Source organism: Aethalodelphis obliquidens, unplaced genomic scaffold (assembly GCF_003676395.1).
Source record: "Aethalodelphis obliquidens isolate GAN/ISIS:26980383/991018 unplaced genomic scaffold, ASM367639v1 scaffold43, whole genome shotgun sequence".
NCBI classification, from domain to species: Eukaryota; Metazoa; Chordata; class Mammalia; order Artiodactyla; family Delphinidae; genus Aethalodelphis; species Aethalodelphis obliquidens.
The window spans coordinates 13,676,545-13,694,850 of NW_020837987.1; positions in this window are offsets into that span (position 1 = coordinate 13,676,545).

Sequence of the window (18,306 nt, forward strand, 5' to 3'; positions counted from 1 at the left end):
GAAAAAAAAAAAAAAAAAAAAAAAAAAAAAAAAAAAGAGGTATCTAGGTTAGGCAAATTCATAGAAACAGGAAGTAGAATGGTGGTGGCCAGGGGAAGGGGGGAATGAGGAGTTATTGTTTCATGGGTACAGAGTTCCAGAGTGAGGTGATGAAAAACTTCTGGAGATGGATGATGGGGGTGGTTTCATAACAATGTGCATGTACTTAATGCCCCTTGTAAGCAGTTAAAATGGTCAGCTTTACATTATGTGTATGTCGTCACAATTTTTTTTTTTTTTTTTTTTTTTTTTTTTTTGCCATACCGCACAGCTTGTGGGTTCTCAGTTCCCCAACCAGGGATTGAACCTGGGCCATGGCAGTGAAAGCCTGGAATCCTAACCACTAGGCCACCAGGGAACTCCCATCACAATTTTTTTAAAAATCCACCAAACTACACTAAGAAAAGATCAAGGAGATTTTCCTGTTTCCATTTGGGTTCTCAATGGAAGAAACATGGTTCTCTATTGAAAACTGTGTCGCCACCAGGCCAGTCTCACATGGAAGGGGTATAAAATCAAACTCAGTGGTGGAGGCACTCCCAAGATGAGAAATTAATAGTATCGATATTGCGCTAGTGAGAGCTCTAGGGCTTCTGGCTAAAGCAAAGCAAAGCAAAGCAAAGCTTCTCTGGATAGATGCTGCTCAACTACATCATAGAAGAAGTCTTGAAAGAGCTCATAATCCAATGTCACCAAATACATAAGGGAACTAGGCGCATGGTAGATGCCAGCAAATGTATTGAATGACAAGGCTAGAGAGGCTCGCCCCACCCCGTCTTGCAATAACTTTAAAGGGTAGAGCCGTGAGAAGAAAATGACTGTTCAAGATCTTTTTTATAAAATTATTATCTAATACGTACAAAATGCAATTTACCATCTGAACCATTTTCAAGTGTACAGTTCATTAGTATTGAGTATATTACCATTATGATGCAACCAATCCCCAGAACTTTTTCATCTTGCAAAACTGAACCTCTGTACCCATTAAACAATGACTCCCCATTCCCCCCTCCTCCAAGCCCCCGGCCACCACCATTCTACTTCCTGCTTCTATGAATTTTACTACTTTAGATACTTAGTATAAGTGGAAACACACAGTACTTATTTTCTGATCGGCTTCTTTCACTTAGCAAGATGTTTTCAAGGTTCACCAGTGTTGTAGCAGATGTCAGAATTTCCTTCCTTTTCGGCTGAATAATATGCCATTGTATGAACAGACCACATTTTGTTTATCCGTTCACCTATCAATGGGATTTAGGTTGCTTCCACATTTTGGCTATTGTGAAAAGCGCTGCTGTGAACATGAATGTACAAAGATCTCTTTTTAAAAAAACCCTGATATCCAGAATTGTATTGCTGGATCATATGGTAATTCAATTTTTAATCTTTTGAGGAATTGCCTGTGATGGTTAATTTTATGGCTCAACCTGACTGGACTAAAGGATGCCCAGATAGCTGGTAAAACATTATTTCTGGCTGTGTCTGTGAGGGTATTTCTGGAAGGGATTAGCATTTGATTCAGTAGACTGAGTAAAGACATCCACCCTCATCAGTGTGAACGGTGTCATCCAACCCATTGAGGGTCCAAATGGAACAAAAAGGCAAAGGAAGGGCAAATTCTCTCTAGCTCTTCTTGAGCCAAAACATCCATCTTTTTGTACCCTTGGACATCAGAGGTCCTGGTTCTCAAGCCTTGAGATACCAGGCTCCCAGGTTTTCAGATCTTTGGCCTCAGAATGAGTTATACCACCCACTTTCCTCCTCCTCCAGTTTGTAGATAGGAGACTGTGGGACTTAACCTCCACAGCTATGTGAGCCAATTCCTATGATAAAATCTCCATATACATATATATAGTATATATCATATATATACTATATGATACATATATGGTATATATACTCTACACTGATGTATTTTAGCTGTGGAAGTAGTCAGCGAACATTTAGAGGAAAGCTGATTGTTTGAAAATTAACTAATTCCCAAAAGACCCCAAATTGCTGTGAACGTTTATGTGAGGTGATATTGTAGATTTGCTTTGCATTTCCCTAATGATTAGTGATGTTGAGCATCTTTTCACACATGTATCTTATAGATGTATATCATATAGATGTATATGTATATCTTCTTTGGGGAAATGTCTATTCAAGTCCTTTGCCCATTTTTAAATTAGGTTGTTCGCTTTTTGTTGTTGAGTTGTAAAAGTTCATTCTGTTTTCTGACTACTAACTCCTTATTAGATATATGATTTGCAAATATTTTCTCCCACTCCATAGGTTGGCTCTGTAGATCGTGTCCTTTGATGTACAAAAGTTTTTAGTTTTGATGTAGTCCAATTTATCTATTTTTACTTTTGTTGCCCATGCTTTTGCTGTCATATTCAAGAAATTCTTGCTAAATCCATTGTCATGAAGATTTTCCCCTAAGAAAAGCTCTCTTCTAAGAGTTTTAGGTCCTTGATTTAATTTTATTTATTTATTTATTTGCTTGTTTGTTTGGGGCTGCGTTGGGTCTTCGACGCTGCGCGTGCGCTTTCTCTAGTTGCAGCGAGCAGGGGGCTACTCTTGGTTGAGGTGTGCGTGCTTCTCAGTACAGTGGCTTCTCTTGTTGCAGAGCTGGGCTCTAGGGCGCATGGGCTTCAGTAGTTGTGGCACGTGGGCTCAGTAGTTGTGGCTGGCAGGCTCTAGAGCGCAGGCTCAGTAGTTGTGGCGCCTGGGCTTAGTTGCTCCGCGGCATGTGGGATCTTCCCCGCCCAGGGCTCGAACCGTGTCCCCTGCATTGGCAGGCGGATTCTTAACCACTGCGCCACCAAGGAAGTCCCTTGTGATGAGATCTTTTAACATGAGAAGAGCTTTTGTGTTCAGGCTCAAACATTCACAACTATTCAGTTTTTTGGTAATGATTAATTAATTTTCAAACAATCAACTTTCCTCTAAACATTCACTGACTACTTTGACAGCTAAAAATAGCAAGCCGTGAGTTTCACAATTTCAGATTTCCCAAAACATTTGAATACGGATTGCAAATTTCATCAACAAACACAAATCTGGGATCTCGGATTCCCTTAAATGAGTTAAGAACCTTGAAGAGAAGAAAAAGAGTAGGGACTTCCCTGGTGGTCCAGTGGCTGAGACTCCAGGCTCCTAATGCAGGGGGCTCAGGTTCGATCCCTGGTCTGGGAACTAGATCCCACATACATACTGCAACTACGAGTTCACATGTTGCACCAAAGATGCTGCGTGCCGGAACTAAGACCCGGTGCAACCTAAATAAACATATTTTTTAAAAAGAGAGAGTTAGTGTAGCTTAAAATTTATTTTAAAAAAGAAGAAAAAGAGTAATACAATCCTTTTTTTTTTTTTAATGAAAGCAAGTTTATTGAGAGAGATACGCATTCCATAGGCAGAATGCAGTCCCTCTCAGAAGGCGAGAGAGGCCCAGAGTAATACAGTCTAGATCATATTTTTCTCAAGTCTAATATAACAGATTCTCACAAATGCTTTAAATACCTTCAATTTTAGTATATGGGCTGCCGAAGCGAGCACTAAATACCTTCAAAGACATACACGTAGGAGTACAATGATTACCACATTGATCGGTTTCCTTACAGTAAATTGTTTACAAATATATTTATATCATGGATCTAAATTTGTTTCTTCAATACCTCGATTTTGATCAAAGATTTTGATTCAACCATCTTGATACTTACCTGTGATATTTCTTACCTACAAGAGAGTTAGTCTTTGCTCCTCTACCAGCTGAGTCAACAGTTTGACCATTTGATGGTTGAAGATTCGGACCTGGGATCCCTTCTAAATTGATTCTCATCAAGCTTGAGTTCCAGGACAATTAGACTTTGTTATGACTCCATGACTGCATGAGTTAGGAAATTGACTTGGGTGATCCTGATTTATTTCCCACAGCTGTTTTTTCAGAGTGTCATAGCTTTGTAGTACAGCCTGAAGAACATGTTTAAGAGTCATATCATTTTATAAATTTATTTATTTTATTTTTGGCTGCACTGGGTCTTCATTGCTGCGAGCGGGCTTTCTCTAGTTGCGGCGAGCGGGGGCTACTCTTCGTTGCGGTGCGTGGGCTTCTCATTGCGGTGGTTTCTGTTGTTGCGGAGCACAGGCTCTAGGTGCACGGGCTTCAGTAGCTGTGGCTCGTGGCCTGAGTAGTTGTGGCACGCGGGCTCAGTAGTTGTGGAACACGGGCTTAGTTGCCCCATGGCATGTGGGATCTTCCCGGACCAGGGCTCGAGCCCGAGTTACCTGCATTGGCAGGCAGATTCTTAACCACTGCGCCACCAGGAAAGCCCCAAGAATCATATCATTTTAATAGGCTATTATTTAGCAGCTGTTTGTTCCGGAGCCTTCCCTGTTAAATATGTGGAATATGTCCTCTTTATTTTGCGCACACGGTGAGCCTGTTTTCCCTCTGTTTGTTCTCGGGAGGCTGTGCTGCTGTCTCTTTGGTGTGAATCTCACCTTCCAACTCTGTGACCCCTTTTGACAACTAACCAGAGTGGCAGGGAGGACCTGGCAGGAGACGGGGAGCCAGGACAAGGGGTCAAGGAACTTCTTTTCCAGCTCCAGTCTGCATCTTGCCAGCAGCCACAGGCAACAAGGGTTCCTGCTGCTTTGGGCACTTCCAGCAACAGCCAGCTGCATGGCCTTGGCAGGGAGATTTCCAATTTCCTTGGACAGAGGTACTATCCCTCACAGGCCAGAGCACCTGCTGCCTGGACCCCCCTCCCCAGAGGTCTGAGTTCTACCCTGCAGAGAGCACTCCTCCAAGCTCCTGCATCCCCAGGGGTTTGAGCTGCTTCAGGTCACTCCTGACTCTACCTCAGAAGGCAAGTCTTGTTTACTCTTCCAGCCTCCTGGCACGTGTGTAACCAATTCCCTTTAAATGAACTCCCTGTATTTTAAATACCTGGAGTGGGGCTTCCCTGGTGGCACAGTGGTTAAGAATCCTCCTGCCAGTGCAGGGGACACGGGTTCGCGCTCTGGTCTGGGAAGATCCCACATGCTGCAGAGCAACTAAGCCCGTGCACCACAACTACTGAGCCACATGCCACAACTACTGAAGCCCACATGCCTACTGCCTGTGCTCGGCAACAAGAGAAGCCACTGCAATGAGAAGCCCGCGCACCGCAAGGAAGACCCAACGCATCCAAAAGTAAAAAAATAAATTAAATGAATAAACAAATACCTGGGGTGGTTTCTGTTTTCCTCAGCAGACCAAGAAACTTGGTCTGGGTTTCAGTTCGATTGAAAGCCTTTGGTCAATTTTGAAATCACAGCTTATCTTTCTAATAAAGCTTAAGACCTACAATATTAACTACTGTAAAATGAACATGCTCTAATGTCTAAAGACTTTTTTTTAAGGATTAGAAATGAAAAAAGCCAAGGCATTATTAAAAGACCAGGCAGGTGACTTCCCTGATGGAGCAGTGGTTGGGAATCCACCTGCTAATGCAGGGGACACGGGTTCGAGCCCTGGTCCGGGAAGATCCCACATGCCGCAGAGCAACTAAGCCCGTGCGCCACAACTACTGAGCCCACGTGCCTAGAGCCTGTGCTCCACAAAAAGAGAAGCCACCACAATGAGAAGCCAGCACACCGCAATGAAGAGTAGTGCCCGCACACCACATCCAAGAGTAGCCCCCGCTCGCCACAACTAGAGAAAGCCTGTGCGCAGCAATGAAGACCAAACACAGCCAAAAATAAATAAATAAAATAGATAAATAAATTTTGAAAAGATGCATCCTTATTTCAGAGGTTAAAATGCGCCCCTTAGATCAATGAAGCAAGGTATAGCAGATATTCTGCCTGTTTGATTCATTTTGCCCTTTCATGGCATCCAAGCTAGCAGGTGGCTGCTTTACCTATGCAAGACTGAGTTGTAAATTAAAGCGTCAATATTTTGAAATACTCAGCAGGAGAAAGTTCCATTGGGGTTAAAATCCATTTGCCTTATCACAAGAACTGTCAACATTACTTTTGCCAATGAAAGAAAAGGGAAAGCTGTTAGGTTAATTTTTAAACTTTTTACCCTGACATATAGCATAAACACTTACTACATAAATAAAACTGAAATGTATGGTAGATTAGTTTCCTAAAGTTGCTGGACCAAAGTATTATTAATTGGGTGCCTTAAAATAACAAGAAATTATTCTCTCACAGTTCTGGAGGCCAGAGGTCCAAAATCAGAATCACCAGGCCGAAGTCAAGGTGTGGGGACTTCCCTGGCGGTCCAGTGGTTAGGACTCTGCGCTTCCACTGCAGGGGGCGTGGGTTAAATCCCTGATGGGCGAACTAAGATCCCGCATGCCGCAGCACCATGCAGTGAGGCCAAAATATTTTTTAAAAAAGAAAGAAAGAAAGAAAGAAATCAAGGTGTGGGCAAGGCTATGCTCCCTCCAGAGGCTCTTAAGGGAGAATCTGTTCTTTACCTCCTCCAGCTTTTAATGGTTACCAGCAGTCCTTGGCTTGTGGCCACATGACTCCAATTTTCAAGGCCAGCATCTTCAAATCTCTCTCTGATCCATCTTTATATCACCTTCTCTTCTGTGTGTGTCAAATATTTCTCTGCCCCCCTCACATAAGGATACATGTAATTGCATTTAGGACCTGCCCAGATAACCTAAGATTATCACCCATCTCAAGATCACTAATTTAATCAGATTTGCAATCATCTTTTTTTGTTATATAAGGTAACATTTGCTGGTTCCAGGAATTAGGACTTGGATACCATTTACAAGGACATTTTTCAGCCTACCACGTACAATTTAAGAAATAGTATGAAGCAAACTCCTTAGCCACCACCACCCAGGTTAAGCAATAGAACATTGCCTCACCCAATTTCTTCCCACACACACTAGAGGAAAATTGCTGTATAGTCTAATCATGAGAAAATATTAGACAGACTGAAACTGAAGGGCATTCCGCAACATACTCAGCCAATAGCCTTCAAAACTGTCAAGGTCATGAAAGACAAGGGAAAACTGAAAACTCACAAATTGGAGGAAACTAAGGACATAGGACAACTATATACAATGTAGCATCCTCGATGGGTCTTGGAACATTCAAATAAAGCCTGTCCTTTTGTTAATAGTATCATGCTGTTAATTTCTTAGTTCTGACGAATATACCATTGTTATTAGTTTGTCTGCATTAAGGGAAGCTGGGTGAAGGGTATAGAAGTTTCTGTACTAGCTCTGCAAATTTACTTACTAAATATGAACTTATTCCAAACTGAAAAGTTGATTTGTAAAAAAATCAGTACCCCACCAGAACGGAAAGAAACAATGAAAAAACAAAACACACACAAAACCCTAAACTAAACTAAAAATATAAACAAAACTGAAAACACCAGGTGTTTAGCCATTCATCTGTTGATGGACACTTAGTTTGTTTCCATATCTTGGCTATCGTACATAACGGCTGCTATGAACGTCAGGGTGCATGTATCTTTTCAAATTCGTGTTTTTGTTTTTTGAGGATATATACCCAGGAGTGGAATTGCTGGGTCATAACTTGGTTCTATTTTTAATTTTCTGAGAAGCCTCCATACTGTTTTCCACAGTGGCTGCAACCTCCTGTGTACTTTAAAACCTCTCTAGATTACTTATAATACCTAATACAATGTAAATAGTTATAAATACCATGTAAATGCTGTGTTAATAGTTGCCAGCAGGCAGCAAATTCAAGTTTTCAATGAGTCCACTAATACAAAACAGCATGAAAACAAAAATCTCACAAAACAGCGTTGAGTGAAAGAAGTCCTATTTTATTTCACTTTCGCCTCTCAGACGTGGCTGGTAGGGGCGTGAATTAATACATCAGCAAATCCTGTTGGTCTGATCTTTGACCTGCACCCAGAATTCTATCACTTCTTGCCCCAGCCTGCCTCTGCTGCCACCCCCGTCACCTGGACTCTTTCCATTTACAGCAGGTCAAGGTCCTTTTCAGCTCCGGCCTCTTTCCTGGCTCTGGGCTCAGTCCTAGAAAAGCTTTCATGCTCACCGTGGGCTTACAAGGCTCTGAAGCATCTGGCCCCTCTCGTCTTCGCCCTCATATTCCACCATCTCCTGGCTTGCTCACTCCGTTCCAGACACACTAGCCTCCTCCAAGTTCCTGGGACACATATGGCACCCTCCAGACTTAGGGCCTTTGCACTGGCTGTTCTCTTGGCTTGGGTTGCTCTTCCCCCCAGAAGCCCTCAGGGCTCACCCCTCACCTGCTTCAGGTGGCCTCTCCAATGCCACTTTCTGCAGGGAATGAGATGATATTAGGGAATTGTTAATTTCATTAGGTGTGGTACAAGGATTTATAGCAGAGGAGAATGTCCTCATTGTTGGAAATACAAAGTGAAGCTGGGGGGGTGGAGGGAGTGAAGATGTGTGAAATGAATTCTAATCTGGTTCAACAGATATAGAAATATCAGACAGGGCTTCCCTGGTGGCGCAGTGGTTGAGAGTCCGCCTGCCGATGCAGGGGACACGGGTTCGTGCCCCGGTCCGGGAGGATCCCACGTGCCGCGGAGTGGCTGGGCCCGTGAGCCATGGCCGCTGAGCCTGCGCGTCCGGAGCCTGTGCTCCGCAACGGGAGAGGCCACAGCAGTGAGAGGCCCGCGTACCACAAAAAAAAAAAAAAAGAAAGAAAGAAATATCAGACAGAAGAAGCAAATGTGGCAAATTGCTGAATGCTGGTGCTGGGTGTAAGAGTGAACTGTACTATACTTTCTACTTTTCTGTACATTTGACATTTTTCCTAACAAAAAGGTTTTCTAAATGACACCTAAGTGAGGCTTTTCCTGACCACAATATTTAAAATTATACTTCCTTCCAGTACTCCATCATCTTTCCCTGCTTCATTTTTTTCCATAGCACTCATCTTTAACATACACGCATATGAGTTGTATATACTTTATAATAAATATATACATTTAAATGTACAAACATATTATACTTCATGAAATATAAATGAACTTCATGATATAACACCTAAACATAGTATACAAGTATGTAAATGCTTACTAATATATAATATATAAATACAGACTTTATAATATATATACTTTACAAGAAATATAAATATGTAATATATAAATATACTTATATAAATATACAATAGAAAGTATATAATCTGTAATAGTGATTTTACCAATGTGTGGTATTTACTCTTGTCCCCTGCTGGATCTCCAATCCAAGCCTAAGGGCCTGGCACACCGTAAGCTCTTAAACAACATTTGTGGCATGAATTAATTCCCCTTCCCGGGCCTCAGGAGCAGGATCAAAGTTCCCTGGGAGCAGGTGGTTGTTCTCCTGGGATGTTACGGTGCCCGGAGGGCAAGGTCGCATTTCCTCTGCTCTGTGTGTGTCTAGCTGGATCCCACCAACTTTTAGTGCCCTTTTGCTCCCGGTCGCTGCCTCGTCCCGGACAGTGTGACACACTCATGAGCACTTCGCTCATGTGCTTGTTGGGAGATTAAATAGGCACAGTTGTCCTATATAATCTCGCAACAAGCCCATGAGCGAAGTGCTATTATTATTCCCATTTTATAGATGGGGAAACTGAGGCTCAGAGAGGGGGTCACTTTGCCCAAATCCACACAGCTAGAAAACGGAAGAGTTCAGATTTTAACCCATAGTCTAGCCGCGAAGTCCACGTTCTTAACCACTAAACCTTACTTCCTGGGGAGGGCACGCGGAGGGGTGTGGGTTAAGTCTAACGTGCTTTGCACCCTCTTGCCTTTAATAAATTTAGTTTCTTGGAAGAAACATTTCCTGGCCACTGGGATTTGAGTATGCGTGTGGAGAGGGATCCCATTAACCCTCCCTGGCTGCTTGGCCTGTCCACCTCCCAATAACGAAGGCCCGATGCCACCTGGGTCACTTTCAGCATCCGCAGATTTCCACCGACCCAGAGCCGCGACCTGAGGCCTAAGCCTAGCGACCACTGACGTCATGAGATTTCAGCCATCCGATTGGCTACGCTTTCTGCCAGCTTCTCCGTCAACTGAGAAATTGGCAGGGTGGGCTGGAATAGGGATTCTTAATCAGGAGTTATGGATCAGGGCTGGACTCCTAAATCTTTTGAAATCACATGCAAATTGTGGGCATATAGCATAAACCTTGATTTAGGATATAGGCGCGGGTTGGTGAGGGGCTGGGGGGAGAGACATCCTGAGTTACCCAGCCCCTTATCACTGAAGTAACATGGGCAGAGAACCTCTGAATCTTAGCATTCCCACCTGTAAATGGAGAGGAAGGAAATACTGTAGGGTAGGTGCCTAGTACCCGTTCAGAGAAAGCCTCGGTAAAATGCTAGCTATTATGGGCAGCCTTTAGCATTCTGTACATTTAACGCATTGTGCGTGTGTGTTAAAATTCATATAACATAAAATTCACCATTTAAACTATTTTAATATATACAATTCTGGGAGTTCCCTGGCGGTCCAGTGGTTAAGACTCGGCACTATTTTTTCTTTTTTTTTTTTTTGCGATACGCGGGCCTCTCACTGTTGCAGCTTTTCCTGTATGTGGGATCCTCCTGGACCGGGGCACGAACACGCGTCCCCTGCGTTGGCAGGCGGACTCTCAACCACTGCGCCACCAGGGAAGCCCCCTTTGCCTCTTTTTGATTTGGGTTGTCTCTCAAGTTGTAGGAATCTAGTGGAAGGAGCAGGGAGTTGTAGGAGCCTTTATAGATTCTGGATCTAGACCTTTATCAGATATATGATTTGCAAATATTTTTCCCGTTTGTGGGTTGTCTTTTCACTCTCCTAATAGTATCCTTTGATGCACAAAATTTTTAATTTTGATTAAGTCCAATTTATCTATTTTCTTCTTCTGTTGCCTGTGCTTTTGGTGTCCTAAGAAACCATCGCCAAATCAAAAGTCATGACGATTTATCCCTAGTTTTTCTTCTAAGAGTTTTATAGTTTTAACTCTTACATTTAAGACTTTGATGATTTATTTTTTGTATCTGGTATGATGTAGGGGGTACAACTTCAGACTTTTGCATGGAGATATCCAGCTGTTCCAGTACCATTTATTGAAGAGACTATTCTTTCCTCCATTGAATCGACTTGGCTCCCTTGTCAAAAATCAACTGGCCGGGACTTCCCTGGTGGTCCAATGCATAAGACTCTATGCTCCCAATACAGGCAACCCGGGTTCAATCCCTGGTCGGTGAGCCCACATGCATGCTGCAACTAAGACCCAGTGCAGCCATAATAAATAAATATATTTTTTAAAAAAATCAATTGGCCGTTGATGTATAGATTTCTGGACTCTCAGTCTACTCCACTGATTTCTATGTCTTTATGCCAGTACCACACTGTTTTGATTACTGTAGCTTTGTAATCAGGTTTGAAATCGAGAAGTGTGAATCCTCCAACTTTGTTCTTTTCCAAGATTGTTTCCGTATGTGGGGTCTCTTGCAATTCCATATGAAGTTCAGGGTCACCTTTTCCATTTCTGCAAATAAAGGCTGGGTTTTTGTTTTGTCTTGTTTTGGGATTTTGATAAGGATTGAATTGGATCCCTAAATTTCTTTGGGGAGTATTGTCATCTTAATAATATTGTCTTCCAATCCATGAATGCAGGACACCTTCCCATTTATTTATGTTGCCTTTAATTTCTTTCAGCCATGTTTGTCAGATTTCAGTGCATGAGACTTTTCTCTCCTTGCTCAAATTCATTTATACGTATTGTATTCTTTTTGATGCTATTTTAAAGGGAACTGCTTTCTTAATTTCCTTTTCAGATCGTTCATTGCTAATGTAAAAAATATAACTGATTTTTGTGTGTTGATCTTGTATCTGCAACTCTGCAGAAATTATTTATTAGCTCTAAAAGGTTTTTTTTTATTTATTTTTTGGCTGTGTTGGATCTTCATTGCATGCGTTTCTCTAGTTGCAGCGAGCGGGGGGGGGGTTCTGACACTTTTTTTGTGTGGATCCTTTAGCATTTTCTATGTATAAGATCATGTTATCTGCAGATAAAGATAGTCTTACTTCTGCCTTTACAACTTAACTGCCTTTTATTTTGTTTTTCTAGCTTAATTGCTCTGGATAGAACTTCCAGTAGATTTTTGAATAGAAGAGGCAAAGGCAGCATCATTTTTTGCTCCCGATGTTAGAAGGAAAGCTTTCACTCTTTCACCATTGAGTGCAATATATGTCGAGGGCTTTTCTTAAATACCCAAACCAGTGTTTCTTTTCTAAAAAAAAAGTATTGACATATAGTTGATTTACAATGCTGTGTTCATTTGTGTTGTACAGCACAGTGATTCAGTTATACATATATAATATATACATTCTTTTTCATATTCTTTTCCATTATGGCTTATCACAGGATATTGACTATAGTTCCCTGTGCTGTACAGTGGGACCTTGCTGCTTATTCATCCTATACATAAGTAGTTTGCATCTGCTAATCCCAAACTCGTAATCCTTCCCTCCCCGCGCCCGCCTCAAGCCAGTGTTTCTTAAACACCTCCTAAGAGGAGTCTTCTCAAACAGGTGTCCCTCCAGATGTTTGTAAATTTTTATAGTGCAATAAAGCTGTTTTTAGCCAATCACATTGAAAACTGATGAAATTTTTTTGGGTGCTCCCACTGTAGATCCCCTTTCTGCTCTTTCCGCCTTTGGGGCTTTAGCCCAACTTTGGCCGCCAGATGGCGGTGGAGGCATCTCGCAACAGCGCCTGAGACCGGAGCTCGCAGTGATTGCTACGATAGCTGAGATTTCTTTACCGTTTATTTTATTTTTTAAGTTTATTTTTGGCTGCATTGGGTCTTCCTTGCTGCGTGCGGGTTTCCTCTCTTTGCGGAGAGCGGGGGCTGCTCTTCGTTGTGGTGCGCGGGCTTCTCATTGCGGTGGCTTCTCTCGTTGCGGAGCACAGGCTCCAGGTGCGCGGGCTTCAGTAGTTGTGGCACACAGGCTCAGTAGTTGTGGCGCACGGGCTTAGTTGCTCCGCGGCATGTGGGATCTTCCCGGACCAGGGCTCGAACCTGTGTTCCCTGAATTGGCAGGCGGATTCTTAACCACTGCACTGCCAGGGAAATCCCCTCAATTTAATTTTATTCTTCATTATTTTGTCTTATAACAAGGAAAAGTTATTTATTTATTTATTTGCTTATTTATTTATTTATTGAATATTCACATCATCATTTTTTTTTTTTTTTTTGCGGTACGCGGGCCTCTCACTGTTGTGGCCTCTCCCGTTGCGGAGCACAGGCTCCGGACGTGCAGGCTCAGCGGCCATGGCTCACGGGCCCAGCCGCTCCGCGGCACGCGGGATCTTCCCGGACCGGGGCACGAACCCGTGTCCCCTGCATCGGCAGGCGGACTCTCAACCACTGCGCCACCAGGGAAGCCCCCACATCATCATTTTTATATATTCCTGGATGTTCCTGCATAGAACAGAAGTGATTTTTATAAATTTCTTTGATTGTTTCATCACTTAGAATCGGTGTTTAGCGTTCACAGTAGACTAAATCTGATTTTTTGGACTTATTAATTATTGTTTGCTTTTTAGAAACCAGTAACAATGTTTGTATCCAAAAGCATGATTGTCGAACATGATTAGTGAAATTGAGGCATTTACAGCTTCAGATAAACAAATTTACAAAATGGTTTTATTATATATGAATCCAAGGATTTTTTGGTGACCTTTTCAGAATTCTGATTAAACGAAATGAAGATTCCCATTTTGGTTCTTTCCACTTAGTGTATATTTATTATTTTCTAATGAAGAACATCCTTAAGCATGAAGATGACATAATATTTTGAACAAAATCAATTTTCTAAAGCCATTAAGATCTACAGTCCCCTGAGTATTAAGCTGTATTAAATACCTTAATCTATACAAATGTTCATTTTTCCACAGAATTCAACAACTTTTTCAATAAAGCTGAAAAATCAGAATCACAAGGCAAATTCAGTTGTCAAAAATTATAAGAGCGGGCTTCCCTGGTGGCGCAGTGGTTGAGAGTCCGCCTGCCGATGCAGGGGACACGGGTTCGTGTCCCGGTCCGGGAAGATCCCACATGCCGCGGAGCGGCTGCGCCCGTGAGCCATGGCCGCTGAGCCTGCGCGTCCGGAGCCTGTGCTCCGCAACGGGAGAGGCCACAGCAGTGAGAGGCCCGCGTACCGCAAAAAAAATAAAAATAATAACAAGAGCAATTTTATAGTGCTTTCTACATGTCAGGCCCTGTTCTAAGCACTTTACATTTAATCACTCATTTAATCCTCAGTATAGCCTTAATGGGTGGGTACTATGATCTTCATATTAGAAACGAGAAAACTGAAGTTCAGAGAGGTGCACTCACTTCCCCAACATCACACAGCTGTTAGGAGATTTAAAAAAAAAATAGTTGATCTTTAATTAGGCAACATATGAGGGTTATCTGAAATGTGAATGTGTGTACCCCAATAATTCTCATCTGCAACCTAAGTGTCTTATTCACATTGAAAAGTGATCAAATGAAGCAATAATGCTAAGTAAGCCTGCTGGAATCTTCCTACGGAATGTCTGTCTCAAACAGAAAAAGCTTGGACCCTTTAAAATGTCTACGAATGCAAAACAAGAAACAAAGTTCTTTTATGTGATAAATTGCAACCATATCAGATTTGTTGCTTATTTTGTTATTTAACCAACACTGACATCGGTTTGCTAAGTGCCAGGCATTGTCCGTGGACAGCAGTTCTTAAACTTTTTGGTCCTGAGACCAAAAATCACTTTACACTCTTAAAAATCACTGAGAATGGGCTTCCCTGGTGGCGCAGTGGTTGAGAGTCCGCCTGCCGATGCAGGGGACACGGGTTCGTGTCCCGGTCCGGGAAGATCCCACATGCCGCGGAGCGGCTGGGCCCGTGAGCCATGGCCGCTGAGCCTGCGCGTCCGGAGCCTGTGCTCCGCAACGGGAGAGGCCACAGCAGTGAGAGGCCCGCGTACCGCAAAAAAAAAAAAAAAAAAGGAAAAGAAAAGAAAAAAAAAATCACTGAGAACATTTAAGAACTTTAGTTTATGTGGGTTACATCTATCCATATTTATAGAATTAGAAATTATGACAGAAAATTAACAAAATATTCATTCATTCACTTAAGAATAACAGTAGTTAACCTATTGTATGTCAACATATGTCTCTGTTTACTCTCAGGTGCTTCTGCCTCAAGTGACTTTTAAAAAGTAAGTTTAGGGACTTCCCCGGTGGTCCAGTGGTAAAGAATCCGCCTTCCAATGCAGGGGACGCGGGTTGCATCCCTAGTCGGGGAACTACGATCCCACATGCCACGGGGCAACTCAGTCTGCGCACCGCAACTACTGAGCTCGCATGCCTCAATGAGAGAGCCTGTGTGCTGCAAACTACAGAGCCCACGTGCTCCGGAGCCCGCGCGCTGCAACAAAAGATCCCATGTGCCTCAACGAAGATCCCGCTTGCAGCAACTAAGACCCGACACAGCTAAAAAAAAATAAGTGAGTTTATACTGTATAGCACAGATAACTGTATTCAATATGCTATGAGAAACCATAATGGAAAAGAATATTTTACAAAAAGAATATATATATATGTATAACTGACTTTGCTGTATAGCAGTAATTAACACAACATCGTAAATCCACTATACTTCAATAAATATATACATATAAATAAAATTTTTAAAAAGAAAGAAAAAGTGAGTTTACCTCTCTGAGCCTGTTTCCTCAGGAGGACCTCTGCCTTTTTTATCTCAAAACGATGGCTATGTCAATAAAAAAAAATGTTGCCTGCCATATCAGTAAATAAACGATGCTGCAGCTATCAAGCCGTTACATTACTGCCGCCCTACTGATGAGCCCTGAGGTAACTCAAGACAGAAACAGGATGCCACCGATCAAGCAGTCGACTGCTGCCGACACCCCAAGCCCCACCCCCCGACGGTGCACCCAGAGGAGACTCAGGATAAGAAAGCACAGGATACTGGCCCCAGATAGCTGAGGTGCAAATCAAAGGAATGATTTCAACGAGCCCAGACTCTTGCATCTTCCCATACATAGAAAAGTGTGGGAGTTCCCTGGTGGCCTAATGGTTAGGATTCTGGGCTTTTACTGCCGTGGGCCAGGTTCAATCCCTGTTGGGGATCTGAGATCCTGCAAGCCAGCATGGCTGGGCAAAACAAAAACAAAAGCAAGGCACTAAATCCCTTAACTTGAGGTATCCGGTTTTCTTTCTTTCTTTTTTTTTTTTTTAAGATTTTTTTTTCATGTGGACCATTTTTAAAGTCTTTATTGAATTTGTTACAATATTGCTTCAGCTGTATGTTTTGGTTTTCTGGCCACAAGGCATGTGGGGTCTTAGCTCCCTGACCAGGGATCGAACCTGCACCCCCGCATTGGAAGGCAAAGTTGTTACCGAGTCCAAGCTCGCTCGGAGACGAGGTGTTGAGGCAAAGAATAACGACTTTATTCAGAAAGCTGGCAGACTGAGAAGATGGCAGACTAGTGTCTCAAAATAACCATCTTATTGGGGTCTGAATGCCAGTTTCTTTTATAGAACAGAGACGGGGAGGAGGTGAGGAAGTAAAGTAAAAAGGCCATTCATTTGGCCAGGCTCGGCCAGCATGGGGAGGGGATGTATTAATTTCTTTCCTGCAGCCATTCACAGGTGGGCAGGGTCAGGTTGTCTCCCTGTGAGCTGAACAAAGGCACTTTAGTCTAACATTCAGGCAGAGGGGCAGGGTTCCCTGAGGCAGGCCATTATGTATGATTATAATAACAAAAGCAACTGAAAGCAAAGGTCAAAGTCAAAGAAACAGATCCAACTTGGAGTCAAAATTGACTCTTCCCTGTTACAAAGTCTTAACCACTGGACTGCCAGGGAAGTCCCTAGTTTTCTTTAACTAACAGTAATGTTTTGACGTTCTGACTACCTGGTCTTCGTTGCAAAAACTCCTATATATCTTGGCTTCCCCCACCCCCTTGCCTCTTCAGAGCAGTATCTTAGAGCAATCTAAGTTGCTGTGTCTCTGGCTTAAGTCCCCAGTTTTTTCTGCCAAATAAAACATAATTCTCAACTTTCAGTTTGCGTAATTTTTTCCCAGGCAACAGCTACTTACCCCTTTCTGATCATTCCCTTAGGACTCAAATCTAAGATAAAAATCTGGCTTAGGTCTTCATTTGGGACCAAGTTACTGGCCAGCAACCGAACTGGCTACTAGAATCAGGGATTCTCCCCGGATGCAGTCAGCTCTAGCCATTCGGAGATGCACAGAAGCAAAGAAGCTTTTGACTGCAAGTCACACACACACACACACACACACACACACACAACTGCAAATAACAAAAGATAAAGGACCTGACTAAAGTGACTTAAGTGGGTTTTTGTTTTGGCTTTTTTTTTTTTAACAAAACAATCCAGAAATCAGACATTTCCCAGTTGGAGGAGCTGGGTCTTTCAGTGTGCAGGCCTTGGCACTCTTGGCCAAGAAATGGCTGCAGCAGCTCCAAGCATCACACTTGCAGGTAATCCCAGACAAAGCAGGTAGAGAAGAAAAGAAGAGGTAGCTCTTCTGGAGTGTTTTATCGACAGAAGACAGCTTTCCCAGAGGCCTCCAGGCAAATTTCCCCCTGTGTCCCCTTGGCCTGTGGCCTTCCCTTGAGCAACGATTGACAAAAGGGAATGAGGGGGTGTGGCACTGGTTGGCTGCTGCCCCCAAAATCAGAATTCTAGTCCCAGAGTTGATGGCTGCTGGACAGGCCACAGGTGGAGTCTGCCCAATAGTCCTACAGGGTCTCCCTCCAACAAACCGGATCAGAGGTCAGGTGGCAGACCCCAGGTTACACACCAAGCAGATAACAGAGGCAGGTTTGAAGCCAGATCTGCAACCGTTATACCTGGTCCTGCAGGGGCAGCTCTGGGTGTAGAAAGACCCCTTCTGGGTCAAACTGGAGGCCAGGAGAAGGGTCCAGGCAGGAGACAAGCTCTGAGCTGAAGCCAAGAAGAAGAGACAGACAGGGCAGAGTCTGGGGAAGGAGGACAGGGCTGGGGACTCATGGGCTTTGGGGGAAGGGGTACAGAGCTGAGGGGTCTGGCCTAGTGACTGGAATATACCAGGGGGCTGTCCCCAAGATGCGGCAGCGGGGGAGGCACGGCTTAGTGGGGGAAGATGCTAAACTCAATTTGTGAGGAAGTGGAAAAATCTCTCCCGTCAGAGAAACCGCCAGGACACCGGGGCCTTGGATTTCTGGGCCCTTGAAAATGAAATGGGCT